This window comes from Rhinatrema bivittatum, chromosome 7 (genome assembly GCF_901001135.1).
Source record: "Rhinatrema bivittatum chromosome 7, aRhiBiv1.1, whole genome shotgun sequence".
In the NCBI taxonomy this organism is placed as follows: domain Eukaryota; kingdom Metazoa; phylum Chordata; class Amphibia; order Gymnophiona; family Rhinatrematidae; genus Rhinatrema; species Rhinatrema bivittatum.
The window spans coordinates 146,686,232-146,699,056 of NC_042621.1; positions in this window are offsets into that span (position 1 = coordinate 146,686,232).

The following is a 12,825-nucleotide window of genomic DNA, read 5'->3' on the forward strand; positions in this document are numbered from 1 at the left end:
AAATGCACATTAAAACAGGAGCAAATATCAACCCTAGGATTAGTGCTTCTTATTACATCAGCCCCTCTGTTCTTGGAAGTTTTTCCTACTGGAACACAAGTACAGCATTTGGGATAAGACACTGCTAACAATTAAGGTAGCCTTTCAATAGTGGCACCATTTTTTTTAAAGGAGTTTGCTTCACAGTGCAAACCTTAGAGACAATATTTAACTTGAAATACTTAAAACAGTATATCTTAACCCCAAACAAACCAGATGGTCCTTATTCTTCTCCCAATTTAAGTTTACCCTGTCTAACTGTTCATCTCCTCAGAATGGTAAAGCTAATCCATTTTCCTGAAAGGAAGAAAATGATCCAATGCACACTTTGTGAAAATAGGCACTATCAGTTCAGAATGTATCACCTGTATCAGAGCAGCATCTATGTCCTATCTTATCGTGGCACAGAAGTTTTGGCAGCTTTCACATCCTGAGATACAATGTAATTGCCTGCATTTCAACCATCATCTGTGTGTTCCAGACTCTCCGATAACATTGGATAAACTGCATTGGTAAGTATCACAAATTCTCCACTAACAAGTCATTTGAGGACCAGAAAGATTAAATAGACGAATCGGTTTTTTTTTGTTGTTGTTGTTCTTTTGTTTTTATGTGTGTCCACAGGTGTGGGATCAGATGTTAAGAAGTATGTGCTGTCTCTTCAGCCTGGCCGCACACATATGTGCACCAAATTTTAAGTGGGTATGCACACATGTGCATGCAATTAATTGCTGCTTCTATTGTGTAAATCAGGGGATTTTTTTTTTAAAGGGGCACGTGCTGACATTATTCCCAGTTTTAGTCCCCAGGGTAATATGTTGCCTTTTCCTAAGTTGTCTAATTTTATTTTATGTATAACCATCACATGTTTATCAATAGGTATGGTATACATTATATGATGTCCCTGTAAATTAATTGACATTGGTAAAACCAAATTAGCTTTGAAGACAACGACTGATTGAACATCATAGTGCCATTACCTGTCAATGTTTGGAAGCCTTCCTTGTTGAACATAGCATTCAGATTTTTATTTCTCTATTTTGGATCAACTTAAGTTGAGGATTCATGGTGGTCATCTCGATCAACTTCTGCTTAGAAAGGAACAGAAAAGATTTGTAAATTGGGCACAGTGCAGCTCTTTAGCGATATCTCCTTTGAATATCTATATTGTATTACTAAAGCTGTGCCTTTTGTATGGGCTACTTTGATTGGTTCATTTGTTGATAATGTGCTATACTGGTTTTCCATAGCAGCTCATCACCATGTTTTCTTATTGGAGCAGTTATGTCAAGATGAGAGCTCAAATGTTTGAATTGTCTGGTTTTTTATGCTGTCTGGATGTTTTCTAAAAACTTTTTTTCTTTTTCTTAGAGATAGATTTTTTAACCCCTGAAGAAGGCATTCCTGCCTAAACACAGGCCTGTGGGAGATATATGGTATGGAATAGATTGATAAGATAAGTTTAGAGTACTCATATGTGTGGTGTGAGGTTTATTCATATTGGGGCAGATTTATAAATCTACGCACGCGCGTACTTTTGTTCGCACACCAGGCGCAAACAAAAGTACGCCGGATTTCAATAGATATGCAAGTAGCTGCACGTATCTGTTAAAATCCGGGGTCGGCGCGCACAAGGCTGCCCAAAATCGGCAGCCTGTGTGCGCCGAGCCGCGCAGCCTGCTTCTGTTCCCTCCGAGGCCGCTCCGAAATTGGAGCAGCCTCGGAGGGAACTTTCCTTCCACCCCTCCCTGCACCTTCCCCTCCCTTCCCCTACCTAAACCCCCCCCCCCCCCGGCCCTATCTAAACCCCCCCCCCTACCTTTATTGCACAAGTTACGGCTGCCCGAGGCAGGCGTAACTTGCGTGCTCTAGGCCAGCTGCTGGCGCGCCATGGTCCGGTCCGGGGGCTTGTCCAGAGGCTGCGTCCACGCTCCTGGAACAACACTGATGACACGCCAGCCATAACATGCCCCTCTGACACACACCCCCGGCACATCCCCAAAGACGCGCCGGCCGCGACACGCCCCCGACACGCCCCCCCAGGAAAGCCCCGGGACTTATGCGCATCCCATGGCTTTGCGCTCGCTGGCAGCCAATGCAAGATAGGCTCGGCGCGTGCAGGGGGGGTTTGGAGTAGGTTTTCGGGGGTTATGCGTGTAACCCTTTGAAAATCTACCCCATTATATTGTATAAGCTTTTGGGACTGGTATATGATTGATATGGTGGGTGCCAATTACTGATCCTGCTTGCAGCCCATTGCGGGCAAGAGATAGTTGATCGAAATCTAAGCACCATAAGTTCTGATACCAAGTTCCTTAAAAATGTGCTTTGGAAAAATTATAGAAGTCCTTGCATTGAAGATTTGTTAAATTTTGTTTATAAGCATTTAAATTTCTTTTGTACCTTTTTTTTATTACATGTTTACAAATATTTGCCAAAGCATTCTTGGGGAGTACATTGTACCTATTTGCTGATAACTCCTGGGGATATAGACAAACACATAGAATCTATTGTATTGTTCTTTTAGTAATCCTGTTGCCAAACTGATGACAGATTTTACATATAAAATTATATGTTCTATTTTGACAGTCTTTAAAAAAACCTGGCAATGATTATAAACACAAAAGCAAAACATTTTATAAGTTTAACTCTAATAGAATATTTTGTCTAGCATGTTATTGTGTGCACATAGCTTCAATAACATCATAATATTGTTTTATTTATTTATTTAAAATCATTTGTTACTTCCGCTATCTGAAATACTAGGCAGGGTACAATAAACATTCATTCACAGAAAAATAAAAACAGACAACATAAGCATCCTGCAGCCTGCTGCAGTGCCTGGCTAACAAAAAAACATGCAATTGTACACACACATTCTTATTCATCAGTTCAACTCCTGAAGGCTTGAACAAACATTAGCGTTTTTAGCATCTTCCTAAAAGAGCTCAAAGAAGTTACAACCCTAAGCTCATCCAACAAAGAATTCAAGTCTTTTGCACCTGCAGCTGAAAATACTCGCTCCCTTGTCTCGCACAAGTGTGCTGTTCTTAAGGAAAGGATATCTAATTCATTTTTTTCCTTGAGATATTAAAAGCTGTGGGGGTGTATGCATCTCCAACATTTAACATGGAACGTCACTGTACAAAGTAAATCTTCTAATAATTCAGACGTCTGCACACCAAAGAAAAATAGAGCAATGCATACTGTGTACTTCCAACAAGGCCTCCTCCAACCAATTTTAAAAATAGCTTGATTGTGATCCATGCAAGCATCTGGAATGAAAGGATGGTGAGCCCTGTTATATCAGTGACCCCTGCTGGCTGAAGAGAAACATTGAGGGTTTAAATGTAGGAGGATCTATTTCCCGTCAACCCTAAGCAATGAGGTAACTATAATTGGTCCTGGTAAATACTCATTGGGTTGCAGGGAGATGAAAGAAAATGAGAGGATGACTAAAATATAGAAAAGATAAAAACAATAACTGGGGTCTTACAATACATTTAGAAATATAAGAAAATATAGGAAAGAGCTCAATATTTTTAGTACCAAAGCATATAATACAATGGCATGGTAATTCTGCAAAATCAGGGACATTATTTACAGGTTGTTATTAAATTATAGTTTTCTAAACACTGACAAAAAAAGAACAGCAAACATTAAAAGAATAGTTATCTCCTGTGGGAGTACCAGATTAAACATTATTCAGAATAGCAACCTGATTGTGACGACAGTACTGGCAGACAGACTCACTACTAGCTAGTTTGGACATGCAATTTACTCTGGGGTTGATTCCCCATTTAAAGGTGAGCCAGGAGACTGGCAAATAAATACTATTTGGGAATGTTGGATGAATATATTATATGCTATCCTGAATTTGAAAAGAGGCCTTTTGGCAGCCTCAACAGAAACCAATAATTGCAAAAAGAGGAGCTTTAGGTAAGCCTTTCCCTGTGGAACAGAATGTATTACTGTCTCATTGAAATTAATATACGGTAATTTATGCTTTGCCTTTCATGACTAATCAGCCACTTCAAGGTGGATTACATTCAGGTATCATAGGTGTTTCCCCTGTCCCCCAGAGGGCACACAATCTATGAAATGATTTTTCAAAAGTATATATACATGCATAAAGAGTTGTTTTATATTTTTACATATATGCTTTGAAAATTATCCTGAGAATTGTACACGTAAAAGTATGCACAGAAGCAATTTAAAGCATACTTTTATGCGCACTTGAAAGAGCTATTCCTGGAGGCGGAGTTAGTGCGGGGAAACTATTTATTTATGGATTTTCTAAAATCAAAAGTATGCACATAATTTGCACTTGTGAACTTTTCCACCTGCTCCCATGCAGGTGTAAAGGTCCGTGTGCATGCCGCACGAGGACTCATGAATCCTCCAGTGGAGGGTGACGTGACTTGCCCAAGGTCACAAGGAGTGTAAGTGGGGGGTTGTAGGTCCCATTATTCCATTCATTTCCCTTAGGCAATCTGAACTAAAACTCCATGCATGCAAAGGGACAAAACGAGGACCGGATCAACCTGTTCAGTTGTCCTGAGATGAGCTAGTAACCCTCATCCAAAAATGCCTTCAGTAGCTTGGAAAGTTACTAAACATAGAAGCCTAAGGGTGGATTTTAAAGCTGCGCGCGCGCATCCATGGGCACACGCTTCCTGGCGCGCACACATGGACGCGTCGAGTTTATAACTTGCGCGTGCTGGCGCGCGCAAGTTATAAAATTTGGGGGCCGCGAGCACGTGCGTGCTGCATTTCATAATCCACGCGCGCATGTGCATGCAACGCGCGCAAGGGATGGAACACTTTCACAAATCCCGTGCGGCGGCGCATCCCATTCTTCCAAAGTTCCCTCCCAGTCTGCTCCAATTAAGGAGCGGACTGGGAGGGAGCTCCCTTACCCCCTACCCTAACCTCCCTTAACCTTCCCTTCTCCTCCCCACCCCTTAAACCCTTTCCCTTACCTTTTTTTTTGTCTTATTTGTTGCTTACTGCTCCAACGGAGCAGTATCAACTTGCACGCACCCTCACTCCCTTCCCCGGTACAGTGGCAAAATGGCCGCTGTACTGGCCGCCTCCAGTCCCACCCCTCCTCGCCCCCAGACCGCCCCTTTTCTTTGGCCCAACACTTCTGCGCGTAAAGGGAGCTATGCACGTGGCCAGACCCCTTCTAAAATGTGCGCGGCGCGTGCAAGGCCCGGCCATGCGTGAAACTCCTGTTTTTTTTATGCGCACTGGCCATTTAAAATCAGCCTGCTAGTGAGCATAGACTAAAAGCATGCATACAAACATTGCCAAACTCCTCTTTGTTTCACTGCAATCGTTTTTTTTTTTTTTTTCTATATTACTGAATGACAATAGGGCCACTGCCTACATAGACACAGAATTGGCCTCTCATCTGGCAAAGATTATCTTTCCCTTAGGGGTGTGCATTCGTTTTGAACTTAAATGTAAAACGCAACTTTTTTTTTTTTTTAACTTAAAAAAGTGATGAGGCGAAAACGATCGGATTTCCAACTTATTCAACATAGCTATGTTGAATATGTTGGAAATCGCGATTGTTGATCCTAAATAAAAATTTAAACCCCTCACCCTCCTGACCACCCCCCAAGACTTACCACAACTCCCTGGTGATCCAGCGGGGAGTCAGGACACCATTTCTGAACTCCTTTGCGAGGAGCACGTGACGTCGGCGCCACGTCGGAGTGACGCGGCGTCACGTGATTCCCCGCGGGTTCGCTCCGGGACCCTCGTTGGGCCCAAAAGGCACTTTTGGCCAGCTTGGGGGGGGCCTCCTGACCCCCCCAAGCTGGCCAAAAGTTTAAGTTCAAAACGAATGCACACCCCTAAGGGAACGATAATCTTTGCCAGATGAGAGGCCAATTCTGTGTCTATGTAGGCAGTGGCCCTATTGTCATTCAGTAATATAGAAAAAAAAAAAAAAACGATTGCAGTGAAACAAAGAGGAGTTTGGCAATGTTTGTATGCATGCTTTTAGTCTATGCTCACTAGCAGGCTGATTTTAAATGGCCAGTGCGCATAAAAAAAACAGGAGTTTCACGCATGGCCGGGCCTTGCATGCGCCGCGCACATTTTAGAAGGGGTCTGGCCACGTGCATAGCTCCCTTTACGCGCATGTATGGACATAGACTCAACTTATGGAATTCTCCATATGTCCATATTGACCGCAAATGGGACCCCCTTTCGATTTATGGACTTATGAACATAAACGTTTGCTCTGCACATCCCTACTTTCCCTTGTACAGACCATTTGATATTCAATCCCAGCACTGTTTGCATTATTTTCATTATGTTTTGGAATTTATTTAGTGTCATAAACTGGAGCACCTTGCCATGAATTTCTGCCTTGAAGATCATGCAATCTGAATACCTGCGGCAGTGGGAGGCAAAGTGACTTGCCCCAGGTCAAGAGGAGTGTCAGCAAAAATTAGGGGAGTGCAGTGAAAATAGATTTGTATCATTTAAGTTTTGTTTTTAAAGAGGTTGATTTTTTACAGGTTGTTATTTTTGTTGCTGTTTTCTTTTAGTGAGTCCTATTTGCAACTTATACCGCCACGCCCTTCAACTTTTACAAAAGCCTCCCCCAGGCTTGCCTTGCTTCTCCCCACACACATACCAACTCAGACCTCAACTTTTAATTTATCTGATTCAAAGGCTCAATCTCCAGTTGTTCCAGCTCTGCCATTTTTGTCACTGGTGGGGTAGATTTGACTATGGATCACTCCTGCTCCCTTTGGATCAGGTAAGTTAATGGAGGGGATATGAGAGGGTGGAGGAAACCCCCAGGGGGAGCTTAAAATGGCAGGGGCAGTATTAAATGATAAGGGGAGGGGGGGCAGGAATTTGTCAGTTTCATTTGAATGCATGCTGTTTCCAATTAGCAACTAATAAATGAAGCAAAGAAAAGTGTTGTTGTTGTGTTATTTTGTTTTAGAAATCACATAAGAAATATTGTTGATATTTCTAATGTTGTTTGAAATGTCTGCACATTCTTATACAACAAAATTTAACACACTGGGAAGCAAAAACAGGGGTGATGGGACATGGAGCCTTATCTCCACCACAAAAGGGCTACATTTCTACCACATCTGCCTTTCAAAACGTCACAAAAGATATCGACATCAGCCTTACCCTCATATATTTTTCTGATTCATTGTATTTAAAGTTCAAGGTTCTTATTGAAAATATTGTTTTTTACGTTACGTTATGCTTTACACTCCTTGTTATTTGTAAACCGGGTTGATGTGATGCCCATCATGAAACTCGGTATAACAAAAACAATAAATAAATAAATAAATAAATAAATATATGGTACTTTATACTTTTATATGACATTTTTGCCTTTTATACAACCTTGTCTGCAAAGCCACCTCCTGCATTGGGAAAGTCACCTAATTGATTGGAAGATCTGCTCGAATCTCAATATTTCAGCACATTGTGAGGATATATAAGGATAATGTTTGCTGTCAGACATTGTCAAACATGGCATACACAAATACATTGATATCTCCTACCACCCGGAAAGGACCATAAAAATACAAATCAAACAAAATGTAAAATCTGTACTCTTTATTCACTTTTTTCCTTTTGTGTATTTTCAAATAGGCCTTAGATAGATATGTATGAGCATGATTGATGGGTATACGTATAAAAGTAGGATTACATGGGTACAGTGAAGGTGCAGGTGTTATGGGAGCCATTTTCAAAGACATTTCCATTCATAAAACCCTGCTTTATGCACAGAAATAGGTTTTTATAAAATTGCCCATTCAAGGACAGATACTTTTAAACAGGCGCGCGGGCACACATGTGCATTAGTTCATTAGTCTGCACCCAGGATTGAGGCCATTTTATAATGTGTATGCTATAAAATAGCCTGAACGCACTCACATGTGCGTGCAATTTTAAGTGGATGTGTGCCTGTGCACACAAATGACGCTTCTACCACATATGTGGGGGGGATTTTAAGAGACACGTGTACCGCCGCCATCAACAGTTTCCCCAGTTCACCCAGGTAAGAGATAAGACTTCCAAACACCCGTAGTTTAATAGGCTCCCTTCTCTCCTGTTAGCCCCAATCCTTAAAACCCTGCTGATCTAGTTAGCATTCTTTTATTACTTACACATCCTCCATAGCAAAAGTAAAGTTACACAGCAGGGGATCCCAGCACGCACTTGTGCACATTAAGGGGCAGATTTTCAAAGGGACACGCGCGTAACCCCCGAAAAGCTGCCCCTGTCTGCCCCTGCGTGCGCCGAGCCTGTCTTGCATAGGCTTGGCAGCGCGCACAAGCCCCGGGATACGTGTATGTCCTGGGGCTTGCAAAAAGGGGCAGGGTGAGCTGGTCCGGGGCAGGGGCAGGGTGGGGGTGGGGCGTGGCCTGAGCCTCCAGGCACAGCGGCCATTTGCCACTGTGCCCGGGATCGCGGGCCGGCTGTTGGCCGGCGCGCGTAAGTTACGCCTGCAGGGAGGCAGGCGTAACTTCTTCAACAAAGGTAAGGGGGGGTTCTAGGTAGGGCTGGGGGGCGGGTTAGGTAGGGGAAGGGAGGGGAAGGTGTGGGGGGGGGGGGGCGGAGGAAATGGAGGCAGGCTGCGCAGCTCGGCGCGCGCAAGTTGCACAATTGTGCACCCCCTTGCGCGCGTCAACCCTGGATTTTATAACATGCGCGCAGCTGTGCGCGCATGTTATAAAATCAGGCATAGATCTGTTTGCGCCGGGTTGCGCGAACAAATTCTGGAATGCCCATGCCCCGCCCAGACCACACCCAAGTCCTGCCCCTTTTTTGGAATTTTTCATTGTCCACATAGTGGGAGATACGTGCTTTCGTGGGCACATTTTAAAATCCACTTGGTGCTTGCAGGCCCAACGTATTTGTGCATCTCCCAGGCTTTTAAAATTCACCTTAATGTGTGGGTAAATTTGCATGCATATGTCATGGTTGCACAGAGCTATTCCTAGGATGGGATTGAAACGCATTTTCACTTATGCGCATACTTTTCAATTTTAAAAAGCTTACATGAGAAATTTAGAAGCTTCAAATAGCAGGTGTAATTTATATGGGTACTTTTAGTGGCATAATTTTCAAAACGAACCTATACACATATGATCCCTTTGAGAATTGGTATAAATGATGTACTTATTTACTACTTGTTACTTGCACTTTTATTAAATTACCCTTCCAATGCACAGAGATAGAATGTAAAGTTGAGATATGAATAAAAGGAAGGAAAATATGTGGTTTATAAGAGTGTTTTTCTAGTTGTATGGTAGGTAGAATCTGCCAAAGCATTTTATAAATGACAAGTGCCATGACCACTGGCAAAGAAGGCATCAGTCTCTTTAAAAGTAGCAAAAGAAGGCTGCTGATGGATTGCTACCTTTTCAGATTGATTTTTTATTTATAGATAACTGTTTCCCCAAGCTTGAGAAGGTTGTTCAAATCCCTATACAAAAGTTGTCAAATGATGTATATAATAAAACAATATCCACACATCCAAGGAGATGCAAGAAGTTAAGTAAGGTCCAATTCAATATGTAAATCCAATAGTTTTATTTTAATTTTTTCAAAACTGGCAACTCCATTGCTCATCTGTCAAGATATAGTTCTCAGTAGGGTCCCCCGACACGGACCCCGTGTTTCGCCGCACATGCTGCGTCGGGAGGGATAACAATTTCAGCCAATGAGCAAAACAATTCATCTGGTCCATACACGGATCATAGAGCATCACTCTAGTATCAGAATTGGCCACAAATCTGCACCCCTTGTATCCCATTGGCTGAATTACGCTCACTCTGAATCAGACCTCAAGTTCTTTGTGATGTGTTGCCTCCTCCAATCCAGGGTGCCAACTTTTCAGAGATGCCAATATGTAGAGAGCAGAAATGGATTCATAGATTAGACTGTCTGGTCCCTAAAGGTTTAAACATTGAAATAGAGTGGCAATATTTTGTTTAAATGTTTATTCCTTCACTGATTGCTTGTTAACTGTAATTTTGGTTTCTATGTATGACTTTTACTTTATCACCTTGGATTGGCTGGTACCGTGGTTTGAATGTTCGCGCCATTTTCACGGTCTCTCTTTAAATGTTTGCTTCTGTTTCTGCTGTCCACTCTCCTTGCTGTATGAAATGTTAGACTGAGCTGTCATTTAAAAGGTATGTTTATCGGCAAAACATGCTATGGTATTTTCTCCTATTTTTGGTCCTTGCTTGTATGATAATTTGAAGTTATGATTTTTGATTCTGTTTTTTAGTTACTGAAATTGTTATCCCTTGCGACGCAGCCTGTTCGGCAAAACATGGGGTCCGTGTCAGGAGACCCTACTGAGAACTGTATCTTGACAGATGAGCAATGTAGTTGACAGTTTTGAAAAAATAAAAATAAAAATATTGGATTTACAAATTGAATTGGACCTTACTTAACTTCTTACCTCCTTGGATGTGTGGATATTGAATTGCTGGAGTGCAATTTTTCTTGCTCCAATTTTCTTGTGTTTTAGATAATAAAACAATAACAATAAAAACATATAATCTATGCACTAAACATAATAAAATAAACTCAATACTTGTGAATGTAATGTGAAAAATCATAGGACTGAAGATGGCATGGCCCAGTAGTATAATTTTACATGGGAAGAAAAGTAAATAATTTTAACAGATTTTCTCCCAAAGAACATAAAAAAGAGTTGTGTGACAAAAAGAATGTGCAATCAGATTTACATGTGCTCAAGGCAGGAATAAATATATTCAGGGAGATAAGCCTCTCTGAGGTGATTAAAATCTACATACATGTATGGGTTAATAACCTCTTTTGTGCTAGGTCGGGGTGGGATATAGGGTGAAAATGAAGTATACAGGGTGATGCCACCTTCTGGTCACTGAATAACTTTATTCAAGTTATGGCAAATGTGTTTTTGTCAATCTTGGATAGCTTCTAAATAGCTCTATTTATGACAGTTGCTATTCAGGAAAACCTACATGTCTGCCATCCAAAGTAGGCTAAAATCTCCAGGAGTGAATAGAACCTTCTGAGAGGAACAATGTGTATACTCTACTTGCTTACGGTCTACACATTAAATCTCTCCAAAGTTTTGTTTTAAATCAACAACAGTATTTCTGTTTTCAGCACAGCACATGACCTTCTATCTAGATTATATTTTGAGATGGTCAGTATGAACTGGATTGATATTCACCTGTTCTCAATAATATAATGTACATAAACAGTAAATAATCCTGGTATGATTACTGGTAAACTTGCATGTCATCAATACAGCACAAGCAAGAATAAAATACCAAGACAGACATTCTGTCATACTGTTCCTTTCACTGTGTAATGCAGAAAACTCCAGGAGGATGTAGTTTGAGACTTGTGTACAAAACCACAGTTTTTGTCATAGTCTGGGAAAACTGAATGACCACAAAAATATTGTGCTGTCATGCTGCTTGGAATAAAATGAGACACTGATTTTTCCCAGTGATTTTTCTCCCTTTTTAAGACAAATTCCAACAGACTCCAGAGAAATTTCCTCAGTGATCAAAGGCTTGTTTTGTAGAATCCACAAAAAATGTTTGATACCCAATACATTCAAATAATCCAGCAACTGAAAAAAGACCCTGTACTAAGGATCAATCAGAAAATCCAAAAACATGAAACTCAAAGAAAGATTTTAGTGGAAGAGAGAGACAACTCAACAGTGTTCTTACTGCGGGGAATCACTGTCATCATGAGTCTCTCAATTTTGTATCTTTTTTTCTTTTTTTGCAAATAGAAATCTTCCAAAAGTCTTTCTTGCAATGCTAAATAAAAAATGTTGCTCGGTGCACTTTAGTGAAGATTGGGCATACATGACTGATCAATCCGACACTGAACAGTGTTTCCAGAGTTTAAAGCGTCTAACTCTGCCTCAGGGGATCTCACCTCCATTTAAGAAAAGATTCTTTTGTCTACAATAGAAACAATTATCAAATAATCTCCACACTGGAAATGTGATTAATACAGCTCTATAATGACATTACCAACCATGCAGCTAAATGCACCACCGTAATAGCCCAAAACATGCACAATGAATACATTTTTATAGATGGAGGTGGCTATTTCATATGTGGCCACCAATACCAAACACAGTTACATTGCCATATTTATATTTAATGATGCATACAATTACAGTACTATCACCTAAACGATTACCCTGATTTATCCATATCTGTTTGATACCTGCTAACCAAGAATTACTTTATTTTGTTTATTTTATTATGTATGTGAATAATGTTTTATGCTTTATATTGTGTATGTAAACCTGTAAACCGCCTAGACGGACACGTAAGTGACCCCATGTGCGGTATATAAAAAACTTTTAAATAAATAAATAAATAAATAAAAATAAATAAATATAATCAAAGATGCCACCAACCCATCCTTATGTTTTCTTTTTCACGTAAAATGATTTCAAATCACGATAGCACCCTGAGATTTAAATGAAACCACTGATTGATTTGAAATCTTTTGAACCTATCGAGATATATGTTGGACATTCTGGCAATTGCTGATTGGCTGAATGACTTGTCAAACAAGTGATGAATTGTAAAACATGCTGGGGCGGATTTTAAGAGCCCTGCTCGCCTAAATCCACCCAAATCCGGGCGGATTTAGGCGAGCAGGGCCCTGCGCGCCGGTGAGCCTATTTTACATAGGCCTACCGGCGCGCGCAGAGCCCCGGGACTCGCGTAAATCCCGGGGTTTTCTGAG